Source organism: Plecotus auritus (genome assembly GCF_963455305.1).
Source record: "Plecotus auritus genome assembly, chromosome: 6".
In the NCBI taxonomy this organism is placed as follows: Eukaryota; Metazoa; Chordata; class Mammalia; order Chiroptera; family Vespertilionidae; genus Plecotus; species Plecotus auritus.
In genome coordinates this window covers 39,362,659-39,378,353 of record NC_137773.1, presented here as the reverse complement: position 1 = coordinate 39,378,353, position 15,695 = coordinate 39,362,659, and the positions used below count along the sequence as shown (strand labels likewise).

At 37.9% G+C, this 15,695-nt stretch overlaps 1 protein-coding gene across 6 annotated transcripts in view; it reads right to left on the bottom strand.

The window, feature by feature from the left end:
• The window catches only part of SMURF1 (SMAD specific E3 ubiquitin protein ligase 1), a 91,932-nt gene that overhangs the window by 32,418 nt on the left and 43,819 nt on the right, over positions 1-15,695 (bottom strand). The window lies entirely within an intron of this gene.

The following is a 15,695-nucleotide window of genomic DNA, read 5'->3' as shown; positions in this document are numbered from 1 at the left end:
TGAAAGAAATAGACTTACAAGTCCAGGAAGTGCACAGAACCCCAAACAAAAGGAATCCAAAGAGGACCACACCAAGACACATCATAATTAAAATGCCAAGAGCAAAAGACAAAGAGAGAATATTAAAAGCAGCAAGAGAAAAACAGTTAATTACCTACAAGGAAGCACCCATACGATTGTCAACTGATTTCTCAACAGAAACTATGCAGGCCAGATGGGAGTGGCAAGAAATATTCAAAGTGATGAATAGCAAGAACCTATAACCAAGATTACTCTACCCAGCAAAGCTATCATTCAGAATTGAAGGTCAGATAAAGAGCTTCACAGATAAGAAAAAGCTAAAGGAGTTCATCACCACCAAACCAGTATTATATGAAATGCTGAAGGGTATTCTTTAAGAAGAGGAAGAAGAAGAAAAAGGTAAAGATAAAAATTATGAACAACAAATACTTGTCTATCAACAAGTGAATCTAAAAATCAAGTGAATAAAATATCTGAAGAACAGAATAAACTGGTGAATATAATAGAATCAGGGGCATAGAAAGGGAGTGGACTGACAATTCTCAGGAGAAAAGGGTGTGGGGCGTGTGGGAAGAGACTGGACAAAAATCGTACACCTATGGATGAGGACAGTGTGGGGGAGGTAAGGGCAGAGGGTGGGGGTGGGAACCGGGTAGAGGGGAGCTATGGGGGGAAAAAAGAGGAACAATTGTAATAATCTAAACAATAAAGATTTATTAATTAAAAAAAATAATGTAAAAAAGTGTTTTCTCCTCCAATTGGGAATCAACTATAATAAATAAAATGTTTTAGTTCGAATTTCTTAAAATCTTACTTAAACACATACAGATAGATTTATCAATATGCTCTTATAACTGCTCAAGGTCACATAAATACCTTTTTAGCTACTATTAAGAACAAAAGAAATTGTTCATTTCTGATATTCTGATAAAGAATACAATTTTGTAAGTGTAAACTTCAGTATGTTGGAGAATAGAAAGCAAGGGGAGAGTAATAGAAAACATGGTGTTGTGAAAAACAACAAAACATATATTAAGAGTTTAGCAAAATGTTGGCACATAGAATGCAATAAATGCTATTGTTGTTATTTTTTATTAATTAGTTGGTATCAATTACTATTAAGAAATTTTGACACCAGATCAGTTACATGATTGAAGCTACTATTGCAAGGGAATATACACCAATGTCCCTTTTACATTGCTTCACAAATTTTGCTATTTTTTTAAAATCCTCACCCAAGGATATGCTTATTGATTTTAGAGAGAGGAAGAGGAGAGAGGGAGAGGGAGAGAGAGAGGGGGAGGGAGAGGGAGAGAGAGAAAGAGAGAGAGAGAGAGAAACATCAATTTGTTGCCTCTCGTACATGCCTGAACCTGCAACCTAGGTATGTGCTCTGACCAGGAATCGAACCTGCGACCTTTCGGTGTATGGGACAACGCTCTAATCAACTGAGCCACACTGGCCAGGGCAATTTTGCTAATTTTAAAGAATATAGTGTTTTGCTATGAACTTGTAAATATATTATTTTAAAAATATATTCATATAATACATATACTCTACAAACTTTTCACTTACTGTATTTTTATATAACAGGTTTATCAAGATATAATTAATATACTATACAATTTATCCATTTACTGTATATACAGTATAATTCAATGGTTTTTAGTATACTCACAGGTTTGTACAACCATCACCAAAATCAATTTTAGAACATTTTCATCATCCCCTAAAGAAATCCCATACCCATCTATTAGCAGTCACTCTTCATTCAACCTCAAATCTCGCCAGTCCAAGGCAATCACTAATCTACTAGGTTTCTGTAGATTTGCCTATTCTGGACATTTCATATAAATTGAATTATATGTGGTATTTTGTAACTGCCTTCTTTCACTTAGCATGTTTTTAAAGTTCATGTTGTATTATGAATCCATTTCTTCTCATAACTGAGTAGTATTCCACTGTATGAATAAACACATTTTCTTTATCGATTTATCAATAGATGGACATTGGGGTTGTTTCTGCCTTCTGGTTATTGTGAATGATGCTTGTACAAGTTGCTGTGTGGACAAAGTGGAGTTGCTGAGTTGTATGTTTAACACTTTGAGGAACTGGCAGTGTTTCCCACAACACCTGCACCACTTTATATTCCCACCAGCAGTTATGAGTTTTTTTATTTCTCTGCATCCTCAACTAATGCTTATCATCTGCCTCTGTGGTTTTATATCTGTAGTTTTAATGTGCATTTCTCTGATGACTTTGAGCATCTTTTCATGTGGTTATTAGCTACTGGTATATCTTTTTGGAGAAATTTCTATTGAGATGTTTTTGCCTATTTTTAACTAATTATTGGCCTTTCATCTAAATATAAAATATTTAATTGCTGAAAGAAGAAATATTATCAGATTTGTATATATTCTCCCTTTCTGTGGGTTGTCTTTTTACTTTCTTGATGTTGCTCTTCAAAGCACCAAAGTTTTTAATTTTGTTAAGGTCCAATTTATCTATTTTCTTTGGTTGCTTGTGCTTTGGTATCATGTCTAGGAAGGCTCTGCCTTACCAAAGGTCATAAAGATTTAGTCCTATATTTTCTTCTAAGAGTTTTATACTTTTAGCTTTTTTAATACCTCTAGCTACTCTACTCTTAAATTACTCTTTAACAGACATTTAGGTCTATGATCTATTTTGAGTTCATTTTTGTGTGGGATGTGAGAAGGGTCCATATCATTTCTTTGTAGGTGGATATGCATTGTACAGCACCATTTGTTTTTAAAGACTATTCTTTCCCCACTGACTTGTGTTGCTACTCTTGTGGAGAAATGAAGTTCTGTATTTTATAAAAGTTTTCCACATTTCTAATCGGGTTTACTCTTGAATGTTTTGTTTTTTTGTTACTATTGTGAATGGAAGTGCTCCTTTCATTGCATTTTCTAGTTGTTATTTGAATATAGGAAAGGTTTTTCTTACATTAATTTTAAATCAGCCATCTTTTCAACTCTCCTCAAATGGACCAGCTTCCGTTTTCTTTCCCACAGCTCTGAATGTCTCAAAGACTCTCATATCAAACCCAAACTGTCCAAAACGGAATTGAAACCTTCCCTCTCTGCCTAAACACCTGGTCCTCTCCCAAGATTCATTTCAGAGATCAGCAGCAACACCCACAACTGCACAAGCCAGAAATCTGTATGCCATGCTTGTACTTCTCAATCTCTTGTTGACTTTTTGCCATCTCCACCCTTGTTCAAGCTCCCAAAATTAGCTATCACAAAGTACTTTTTAAAATTTAAACCTCATGTCTTATTCCTTTTTAAAAACTCCACAGTGGTTTCCCATTGCGAAATTCTAGATGTCATGCTCTGACCCGACCTACCTCAACTCTCCAGCCTCAAATATTATCCACCAGCTCTGGGCCCTAGTTTTTCTGAGAAGCTGCGGCTGGATTGCTTCTGACTGGAAAAATTCCCAAAATATATAAAAAAGATTAATCTTTGTTCATATTTACAAGACTAGCAATGTTTTCATTTAAGGCTCACTCCAGTGGAATTTGGTTATATCACAAGGTGGAGAAGCTCTCAGTAGTGTCAGCACGAAGAGAATTTTGCCTCATTTTGGTGCAAAGATTATTTAGGGTCATACTAATTCTAGTTTAGTTAATGGCATATGATTTCTCCTACTAGAATAATTTTGATATTGAGATAGAATTCTCTTTGTCCACTCTAAGGTATGTAATAATAAAAGACAATTTATTACACAGCACAAAAATCCCACATTATCTGAATCTACCACTAATTTTTAAACAAATATGTTATACTCCAATTATAAATTAGGTTCTAGGGATACAACAATGAACAAAAGAGACATTTATAGAAAAGGAAGCTCAGTTTTTCAGTGTAGACCACTGCATGGCTGCTTCAATTCCAACTCTGGTAAGTGATATTTCTTAATCACATACTAGAGATCCCTAATGTTGGAGAAAGAGTAAGAGCAAATTATGTAATGTTCAGTTAGCATCTCAAAATACACAGAAGGGCGGTGTTTTGCTAACTTGTACATTCAATTAGTAAGGCAAGCTTCTTTACCAGGCCCCTGATAAAAGCACAGGATCCCCCAAATACTTCTTGTGGCTGTAACTTTTACCCTTTCTTTTCTTATGTTTATATGTGTCACCAAGTCCTATCTTTTCTTTCACTAAAAGTCTCTTGATCTTGTCCTTTCCCTTTTTTCTGTACTCATTCTCCTGTTCTGGGCTTCACCTATTTGCAGTTATTCTAAGAGCAACAGTGCCCTCCCTAACTCATACTACATTCAGCCACCAGATCGATCTTTTGACATGACATTTTTGTGTTCTGAGGCTCAAAATTTTCAATGGCTCTGTATTGTATTTTACTGCAAACCTAATTTCTCCTGGGTTTTCAAGTGTCCCATTCTCTAGTATCACTTTTACCTCTCACTATTCTTTAAAGTGTAGTTTAGTACAATATGCTACTTGGCCATAAGAAAGGATGAAATAGTGCCACTTGCAACAACATGGATGGACCTTGAGAGCATTATGCTAAGTGAAATAAGTCAGTCAGAAAAAGCTAAGAACCATATGATTTCACTCATATGTGGGATATAAAACTGAAAGTCATGAACACAAACAGTATGGTGGTTGCCAGAGGGAACAGGGTTGGGGAAAAAGGGGGTCCTAATATAAGGTAACAGGAGAAGACTTGACTTTGGGTGGTGGGCACACGGTGCAATATACCCATCTTGTAACATAGAAACCCACACCGGAAACCTATATGTTAATGCTGACCAGTCACCCTAATCAATTTAATTAAAAAAAATACAAAATAAAAAACAAAGTATAGTTCAGTTCATCGTCTCCCCTCCTCTGGGCCCTGACCATTACTCCTACCTCTAGGCAATTCTTCTTGCCACTCAGTCCACTTAGCAATCTTTCTCTTTTTGTCTGTCTTTGTGGGCAGGCCAGGCCCTCTTTCTCAGTGAAGCTTCATTCAGGCCGTTGTTTCCCACTGTCCTCTGTGCCAAAATTTAAAAAATAAGGACAATATAGTGGGGTTTTCATAAAACTGAAATAATTAATTTTAAATGTGTTTGTTCTGGGGTTAATGTCTTTTCTACTTTTTCATGTTAAAATATTTCTTTAATGAAATGTGGTAAAAAAAAAAAGATAGTTTCAACAATGACTTGGCAAAAATAAAAGTTGGCAATTTTAGGTTGATAGCCACATTTGCATAAACGTTTTGACTAAACTGGGAATCTCTACTCTTAACTACCGGCAATCTATTCCCTCTTTTTACTCCTCTTTTCTGTAAGAGACCTATAGTTGAGCACTCAGTACTTTTTCATACAGGTGGCTTTGTCCCCAGCGAGGTTCAGTTCCTCTGAAGGAGCAACCCCATCTTCTACCTACTTAGACATGGGCTTCATAGGTGCTGGCCACACAACAGGCATGCAACACAGACTATGATGAACAAGAAACAAAAGGTAAGGCAAAGAGAGTAACAGTAATACAAAATATAGACAATTAAGGTATCTCAATAATTTAAAACACCTAAATATAATTTTCATTTATTAGAAAATATAGTTTACCACCTAGGATAGCTGCCAACACATCATATGCACTTAATGTACATTATTAGCTGCCTGCTTCATCCAACTTTTACATCTAAAACTTAAATTTTTATCTACTTAGGGAAAAATTCTTCAAGCCACAAAAAGGGGAAAAAACAGAATCCCTGTTAAAGGCAAAGTCAGGTTTCCTGGTCAGTGTATGTCACTAGCTTGCCATCTTCTAGGCCTTGTACTGGAGTCACTCATCTGTCAATTCTCATACAAACTTAGGAAATCCTCAAATTTGCCTTAAGAGGGAAAAAGAAGTCCACATTTTAGTTACATCAATATACTCAAAATCTTTAAATCCATATATCTTTAAATATTTTTTAAAAATATGTATTTGCATTCTTTTTAAAAAATACATAATTTTATTGATTTCAGAGAGGAAGGGAGAGGGAGAGAGAAACATCAATGATGAGAGAGAATCATTGATCGGCTGCCTCCTGCACGCCTCCTATTGGGGATTGAGCCGCAACCCGGGCATGTGCCCTTGACCAAAATCAAATCCAGGACCGTTTAGTCCAAAGGCTGACACTCTATCCATTGAGCCAAACCGGCTAGGGCATATATCTTTAAATCTTTAAATCTATTCATTATTTGCCTAATGAAATAAACAATTTTTCCCAATCCTTCTCACTAAGTTTATACATAAGACACATACACGCTTCACTATTTACACACCATTAGATGATAAAATGATTTCTCTTTTGCCGGGGAAAATTGTCTAAGTTAACAAAACATATTTTAGCAACCACCAGCTGTCCTGATTGTCTTTGAGGTTGGGACGGGGGTGGGGGAGGCGAAGGGAGACTCCAGTAAACTGACAACCCTTAGACTGGTTTTCCAAACACTGGTTGCTTAAAATGAGTGTTATGCCTTCATTTTCTATAAAAGTATTAAATTAAAAAATAAATGACAAAACTGTGGGAATTTATTTGAAGTCAGAAGTATGACAGAGCCTGGCTGGTGTGGCTCAGTGGTTGGTTGAGCATCAACCCATGAACCTGGAGGTCACGGTTCGATTCCCAGTCAGGGCACATGCCCAGGTTGGGGGCTTGATCCCCACTAGGGGGCATGCAGGAGGCAGCTGATCAATGATTCTCTCTCATCATTAATGTCTCTCTCTTCCCCTTTCCCTAAAATCAATTAAAAAAACATGACCAAGTTCAGCTCATACTCCCACACCCTGAGAGGTGAGGCAGGGCTGCTGTGGCAGAAATTGCCTTTCCCATGAGGCAGAGCTTGGCTCCAAGGACGAGGGCCTGTTCCAGCTCCTCTGCCTGTCCCCCTGAGTCCCCACCACCTGCAAACACTAATGCCATCATTGTGACTTTAGAGTCTCTATCTAGTCTGACAGGATGAGGCAAGTGGACATACAGGGCAGGTAACACTTTTTCCACTTTACTGGTGAAATTACTACCATCCAGAAAGACTCAGTAGCCACCCCCCTTTTACCCATCTCACGTTACACTATCGCAGTAGCATCACAACTGTTATCAGAGTTTGAAATGAAAGCCTCTATTTATTTATGCTGCTTCATGTCTGCCTCTCCCCTACAAAAATGTCCACTGGAACAAGGACTGTGTCTTTTGTATTCCCTACTGTATCCAGATTACTTTAAAAATGTTTGCTGAATAAATGAACTAGTTAATAACCTTTTTTCTTTTTAACTAGCTACTCACTAGAACATAAGCACCAAGAAGGCAGAGACTATTCTTCTAAGCCATTATATTCCTAGCATGGAGCATAGGAATTAAATGCGGTCAATATTTGTTGAAATAAGTATTTGAATGAATGAATGAATGAATGAGATCATTTTGCTAGAGCCTCCACCATGGCGTGTCTGACTGCTATCCCATACTCGACCAGGAGTCCAGGCCTGGCAGCTTTGCACACACACTGCTGCCTGACAGATCCTGTTCTTCAGAAAGGGTTTACGCGTTTCGTTAGTGACATTTGGTTGGCACTGAGAAAACAAAACGTTCCCCTGCAGTTTCAAACCGGAAGTAATAGTGCAATGAGGGAAAAATAAAGTACATGTCAAAAAAACAAGTCAAGTCCAGAGGGCATCTGGAACTTTTTGTTTGAACAAAGCCCTCATTATTGAACAGTCATTTTTACATCTTGAGGGATTATTTCCAAGGATTGATTAGGTCATTACATTACAAGAAAATTTATAACTAAGGGGCATATTTAATTTTTATATTTTAATCTTAAAATGTTGCTTTTCTTGACACCCTAGGTTTGCCCTGCAGGACCCACAGGATTGACTTCTCCCTGGGTGAAGGAAGAAGACAGGTCTCACAGAAAGCAATTTCCTGTTGTTTGATTTCCTCCCAAGTATTATAGGAAGATAAGAAAGGTATGTCATTTAAAGTCTGTCTTTTAGAATAACTTTTATGTCCAGATAATGTTCTGTCTCAAATCAACCAAATGGAATGCTTTTCAACCATGTTAGAGTGGAACAAACGTATCAAGAGTGCAAGTGATTCTACAGGTGGAAGCACATTTCTTTGCCTTAGAACATAGGAAAGAAAATTCAGGTTTTCATTAGAAAAAGTTTTACCTAAATATTTAAAATAATAAAAAAGCCAGTCAGAGAAAGACAAGTACCATATGATTTCTTAGGTGGAATCTAATGAACAAAGTGAACGAATAAGCAAAAGAGACAGACTCAGAGAGCAGGCTAACAGCTGTGTGTGGGGAGAGGGGGTGGCGGGGGGAGTGGGAGTAGTGGAGGATTTGAAAAGGAAAAAAAAACAAAAACTCATGGACTCGGACAACAATGTGGGGAGGGAGGAAGATGGAGGAGGGTATTCTATATAATAAAAGCCGAGTGAGTGAACAGCGGAATGACCAGAATGACCAGTCGACCAGTCATTATGATGCGCACTGACCACCAGGGGACAGACGCTCAACACAGGAGCTGCCCCCTGGTGGTCAGTGTGCTCCCACAATGGGAGTGCCGCTCAGCTGACCAGGATGAGCGGTGCTCTCACAGCAGGAGCAGCTGCTCAGAGGGCAGGTCCACAGCTGCTAGGCTGACTGGGATGAGCGGTGCTCCCACAGCGGGCCGATCCCTGCAGGCCACGCCCCCAACAGTGCACGAATCCCATGCACCGGGCCTCTAGTAGGGGTATAAATGGTGATGGAAGACTTGACTTGGGGTGGTGAACACATAATACAGTATACAGATGATGTGTTGTGGAACTGTGCACCTGAAACCTGTATAATTTTGTTAACCTGTACCACCCCGATAAATTTAAAAGAAGGGAAAAATCATTATATTCCCAAAATTAATCAGTTCCTAGATCAGTTAGTTATCAATGTTTTCTCCCTAAACATGTTTATTTTTCTATTCACATGCTATATGCAAAGACAATGTTTATTAACTCCAACACTTCAGCCCCAGATGTCTAGTATCTCTTCTCCTGAAAAGCACACAGTGATTTTATAACCAGGAACTAAGGAGCAGTTTGCAATGTGAGCTTCTAAAAGCACCCTGGAAAGCAGACTGTCTCCCAGGCAACCATCTGACCAACACCTCTGCCAAAACGTTTGATGAAACCTATCAATGGAATCACAGTGGACAGTTTGGAAGGACTGAAAACTTTGCCATTGTTTTGTGAAACTTTAAAAATACAATCTAATTCCCCTTAGTATAAGTGATAACAGCAGCTAAAATTTTCTTAATATTTTTACAAGGTAATTAATTAGGAACTAAGCTAAGTATCTGACATGCAAGACTGCATTTATTCAATACCACAATTCCATGAGCTGGTTACTGTTATATTGAGACAGGCCAGTAAGCCAGGACAAGTGAAATAGGAAAACTGAGACATATAGCTGAACAAACAAGCAATTTATAGCAGATACATAAGGTCACCTCCCTAGAGATAACATCTTGGTCTTGATTGTGATGTATTATTTTTAAATGTATTTTTGTATTCAATTTGCTAGTCTTTTGTTTAGGATTTTGCATCTGTATTCATCAGATATTGGTCTGTAGTTTTCTTTTTTTGTGTTATCCTTCCAGGTTTTGGTATCAGGGTTATGTTGGCCTCATAAAATGTGTAAGGAAATATTGCCTTCTTTGATTTTCTGAAAGACTTTGAGAGGGAATGGGTATCAAATCTTTGAATGTTTTGTTAGAATTCATTAGTGAAATCATCTGGTCCTGGATTTTTATTTTTTGGGAGGTTTTTGATAGTTGTTTCAATTTCCTCACTGTTTATCAGTCTATATAGATTTTCTGATTCTTCATGATTGAGTTTAGGAATGTTATACATTTCTAGGAACTTATCCTCTGTTCCAAGTTAGTGAATTTGGTGGCATGTAGTCTTTTATAGTATTCTAGTATGATCCTTTGTGTATCTGTGAGGCCTGTGGTAACCTTTCGTTTCTGATTTTGTTCATATGAGTCTTTTCTCTTCTTAGCCAAGGTTTTGTCAATTTCATTAATCTTTCCAATGAGTCAGCTCTTTGCTGTATTCATTTTTTATAGTTGTTTTGTTCTATATTTCATTCAATTCTGCTCTAATTTTTATTATTTCCTTCCTCTGCTGACTTTGGGTTGCTTTTGTTCTTTTTCTAGTTAAGATATAATGCTAGATTGTTTACTTAGGATTTCTTGTGTTTCTTGAGATAGACCTGTGGTGATAAAACTTCCCTCTTATTACTGCTTTCGCTGCATCCCAGAAATTTTGATAGCGTATTGTCATTCTCATTTGTCTCTCTATATCTTTTGATTTCACCTTTCATTTGTTCTTTGACCCAGTCATTTTTTAGTAGTATGTTGTTTAATCTCCACATATCTGTGGGTTTACTTCCTTTTTGCAACTGATTTCTAATTCAAAGCATTGTGGTCACAGAGTATACTTAGTATAATTTCAATCTTCTTGAATTTTTTTGATGCTAATTTTGTGACCCAACATATGGTCATTCCTTGAGAATGTTCCATAGGCACAGGAGAATGTATAATCTGATGTTTTGAGGTGAAAGGCTCTGTAAATGTCAACTATGTCTATTTGGTCTGTGTCATTTAAAGCCAATATTTCTTTATTGATTTTTCTATTTGGATGATCTATCTAGAGCTGTCAATGGAGTATTAAGGTCTCAACCATGATTATATTTTTGTCTGTTTCTCCCTTTAGTTCTGTTAGGAATTGTTTTATATATTTGGTGTTCCCTGATTGGGTGCACATATATTAAGAAGTGTTGTGTGTTTTTAATGTGGTGTCCCCTTTATCATAAAATGTCCATCTTAGTCTCCCGTTACCTTTGTTATCTTGAATCTGTTTGGTCAGATATAAGTATGGCTATACCTCTTTTTCTGTGAATTTAATTTGTTTGGAGAATCATTTTCCACTCTTTCACTTTGAGTCTAACTTTGTCTTTGCAGCTTAGATGTGTATCCTGAAGGCAGCATATGGTTGGGTTTTGTTTTTTGATCCAATCTGCTACTCTGAATTCAGTCCATTTACATTTAGGGTAATTATTGATGTATGAGGATTTCCTATAGCCATTTTATCTTTTGTTTTCTGGTAGCTCTGTGCCTCAGGGTTTTTTGTTTGTTTTGGTGTGTGTGCGTGTCTGTGTGTTTCCTAACGTTAGGTCTATGAAAATGAAAGTTTCATATATACAATAGTCCTTTTTCTTTTGAATGCATCTGCTCTCCATCCTCCTTAGCAAATTCAGACCTTTATTACCAAACCTTTCTTGTTTTTGTCATCACAAATTATCCATTTGCCTTGTAAGTTTGTTGGTGATCTTACTCATAGTTTTGTGACCTTTTGTTCTTTGTTTCAGATAGAATAACCCCCTTGAGGATTTCCTGCAAAGGAAGTTTTATGGTGGTAAATTCTCTCAGCTTCTGTATGTCTGGAAAAGTCTTTATTTCTTTTTCATATATAAAGGGATAACTTTGTTGGATGTATTATTCATGGCTAATCGTGTCTCTCTTTCAGTAGTTTAAATATTTGATTCCACTGTCTTCTGGCTTATAGAGTTTCTGCTGAGAAATCTGATGATAATCTAATGGATTTCCTTTATAGGTTACTTTTTTCTTTTCCCTGGCTGCCTTCAGAATTCTTTGTCATTGATTTTTGACAGTTTTAATACAATGTGCCTTGAAGAAGGCCTTTTTGGATTGAACTAAATAGGTATTCTGTTTGTGTTTTGGATTTGAGGACCTAGCTCTTTCCATAGGTTTGGCAAGTTTTCAACAGTTTGTTTGAATAGACTCTCCATTCCCTTTTCTCTTTTTCTTCTTCTGGTATGCCTATTATTTTATATTGCTATTTCTGATGAAGTCAGATGGTTCTCATAAAGTTATTTTTTAAAATATATTTTTATTGATTTCAAAGAGGAAGGGAGAGGGAGAGAGAGATAGAAGCATCAGTGATGAGAGAGAATCACTGATCAGCCGCCTCCTGCATGCCTCCTACTAGGGATCAAGCCCAGAACCCAGGCATGTGCCCTGACTGGGAATTGAACCATGACCTCCTAGTTCATAGGTCAGTGCTCAACTACTAAACCACCAGCTGGGCTCTTTTTTTTTTTTTTTCTCAAGTCTCTCTTTTCCCTCCTCATCATTCTTAGATTCCTAATATATATATATTAGAAATATATATACAATCTTCACTTGAGGATACATTTTTGATTTTAGACAGGAAAGAAGGAAGGGAGGGAGGGAGGGGAGAGAGAGAGAGAGAGAGAGAGAGAGAGAGAGAGAGAGAGAGAGAGAGACATCAATCTGTTGCCTCCCAAACATGCCAGGACTGGGGATCAAACCTGGAACCTAGGTATGTGCCCTAACTGGGAAATGAACCCGCAACCCTTTCGTGCATGGAATGCTCTAACCAATTGGGCCACACTGGCCAGGGTGCCAGTTCTTTCTTGTTGTCTTTTATTGAGTTCTTCATCTCCACAATTTGTTTGGTTCTATTTTTTAAAAAATTGAATTTTAGAGAGAGGGAGAAAGAGAAACATCATAAAAGAGAGAAACATCAAACAGCTGCTTCCTGCAAGCCCCCTAACTGGGGATCAAACCTGAAACATGTGCCCTAACAAGGAGTCAAGCCATGACTTTTTGGTTCATGGTTCGATGCTCAACCACTGAGCAACACTGGCCAGGCTGTTTGGCTCTTTTTAAAAGTTTCAATCTCTTTGATAAAGTACTTGTTTTGTTTTCTGAGCAAATTAAATTGCTTGTCTGTACTTTCTTACATCTTGCTGAGTATTTTCAAAACTGCAATCTTGAATTCTGTGTCATTTATATTACATACTAGAGGCCCGATGCATGAAATTTGTGCAAGGGGCTTGACCCCCGCCTGCCACGGCGGCCGCCTCTGCCTCGGCCCTTGCAGCCCTGGCTTTGTCTGGAAGGTCATCCAGAAGGATGACTGGTCTAATTAGCAAATTACGCTTTTATTATTATAGATATCCATGTCTTTTAGTTTTAGTTTCATTTTCTTTTTGAGCTGCTTGGCTACCTGGTTATTCATGGCATTTGATGAATCCCTTCTCTGTCTGGGCATCTATTTATGAAAGGCCTTTCTCTAGCAGATTAATAGGAAGAGGCCTTTCTCTTATTTTCCAGTAGGTGGCACTGAATCCTAAGTTTTTAGCTTTCTGAAATTCCAGTGCTTCTTCCCCACCCCAGCCAGATGGTGCTGTCAGCCCAATGCATGGGGGTGGGCTGGGCTGGGCTGGGGAACTGGCCAGCTTCTTTGTTGTTTTGCCTTCCTAGTATTGATGGCCTTAGACCTCCACTGGGTCCCCCCTGTACCCTGACCCAGGACTGGTCGCAGACCAGTTAGTCGCAGAACCTACTTAGTTCAATCCAAAAAGGCCTTCTTCAGGAAAGAAAGCGATTCCATAGTACCAGTTCTTGGGTTTGCAGATAATGTGCTCCACAACCTGACACCAAGGGCAAAGGGAGGTGAGCTCTGGGAAGCTAAGGAGCTGTAGCTTTGTTTCTCTGCCTGAAATACTGACCGCCTACTAATTGCGGCTGCACACCCATGCTGTGTCCTTCCCAGGTCTGTGGGCTCAACTGCAGCCTGTACTACCCACTCCTGCAGGAATGCTTACCAAATTTCTTTGCTCTTCCCAGCTGAAGGGAGTGCCAGGCACAACCAGATTTCTCTCCTCTTCGGCCCCAGCATGAACTCCTGGCTGCAGGGCTGTGTCTGATCTGAGTCTTTCCCTTTCTTGCCTCTCCCTTTTGTTCCCACTTGCACACAACTACATGTTTCACTGCATGGATCTCTCAGGCTTGCTTGTGCATTAAGCAGGGAATCCTTTGTTAAGTTATAGGTGTTCAAACTGTTGAAACTTCAATGGGAGAGACCAAGGGGATCTCTCATGTGCCATTTTTCTGATGTCAGTCCCAGAGTAAGCAAAAACCTTCTTCCAGGGTAATCATGAATATCAAAAGGTAAGCATTCCTCCCAGCTCATCAAGCTCTCTCCCTTCCATAGATTAAGACAACTGTACAAGCATCCACAAGCAGAGCTGATATAAAACAACATTGGGTTGGATACAAATTATACCTTACCTAGTGTTCACAACAGATAAGGAAATCATGGTTAGGTGAGATTAAATTACTTGCCCAAGACCACACAGCCTCAAGACTCTGACTCTAGAGCCCAAGACCATACTCCCATATACTGTGCCATACTCCCATACAGTATGCTTTGATAAGGTTTAATTATGTTGGGAAATTGACATGCAACATAAGGAAGCCAGAATAATCCAGAGACATATATATTTTTAAGAAGCAAACAAATATGACTAAAAAAAAAGGGAAATCTGCCAGATCTTGCTTCTAACTAGGGAATGAAAAAAATTGTAAAGTTGTGGTATCTCGTTAAGTATACATTTTCAAATACAACTTGTTAAGATAATTCACAAACCATAAAACTCATACTTTTAAAATGTGAATACAATTCAATGCTATTGGTATAGTCAGAATTGTACAACCATCATCACCATTTAATTTCACAACATTTTCATAATACCCCAAAGAAGCCCCATCTACATTAGTGGCCACTCCCCATTCCCCCTTTTTCCAGCCCCATGGCAACCACTAATCTACTTTCTGTCTCTATGCATTTTTCTATTCTGGACATTTCATATAAATGGATTCATATAATATATGTGACCTTATGACTTTCAATTAGCATAATGTTTTTGGGGTTCACTCATGTTGCAAGTATCAGGACTTCATTTCTTTTTGTTGCCAACTACTATTCAATTATATGAATATACACCAAATGGCCAGCACCTTGATCTTTGACTTCCCAGCCTTCAGAACTGTGAGAAATAAATGTTTCTTGTTTATAATGCACTCAGTCTGTGGCATTTTGTTATAGTAGCCCAAATAAACTAATAAAGCATCTATAGATACAGAAAGTAGATGGGGGATAGCAGCTTAGATGGGGGATAAAGGGAATAGGAAGGGACTGCTAACGTGTTTGGGGTTTATTTTGAGGGTGATGAAAATATCCTGAAATTAGATGGTGATGGTTATACAATTCTGTGAATAGACTAACAACACTGAATTGTACATTTTAATGGGTAAAGTTTATAGTATAATAATTACATCTCAAGAAAGAAATAAAATGCAACAGTAATTTGAAGACTAATGTGAGTGGTGTTTGGTTTTCCTAAGACAAATCATAGAGTCTTAGCTTTATTTTATTAGGGAGTTATAGGTCATTGTTTAAAATGCCATGTTGTGTGGAATAAGATGTGTTAAATAAATTCTTTAAACAGGAATAAAAAAATAATGGGCATCTAATACAAAAGGAGCAGAAAATGTAGTGTCTCTCCCAAGGAGTTTACAGTTTAGTTCGACAAACAAAATGCATTAACAAGGAAATCAAACAATAGTGCCTAGCAAATCACTTTTGCTTACCCACATTCAATTACTCATCAAGTCATATAAATTCATCTTTTCTAGCAGCTTAAATCTATTCTTTCCAGGCCCAATGCTATTGCTCAATTCCAGGCAATTCTTATGTCATGTCTGAGTTACAATGGGATCT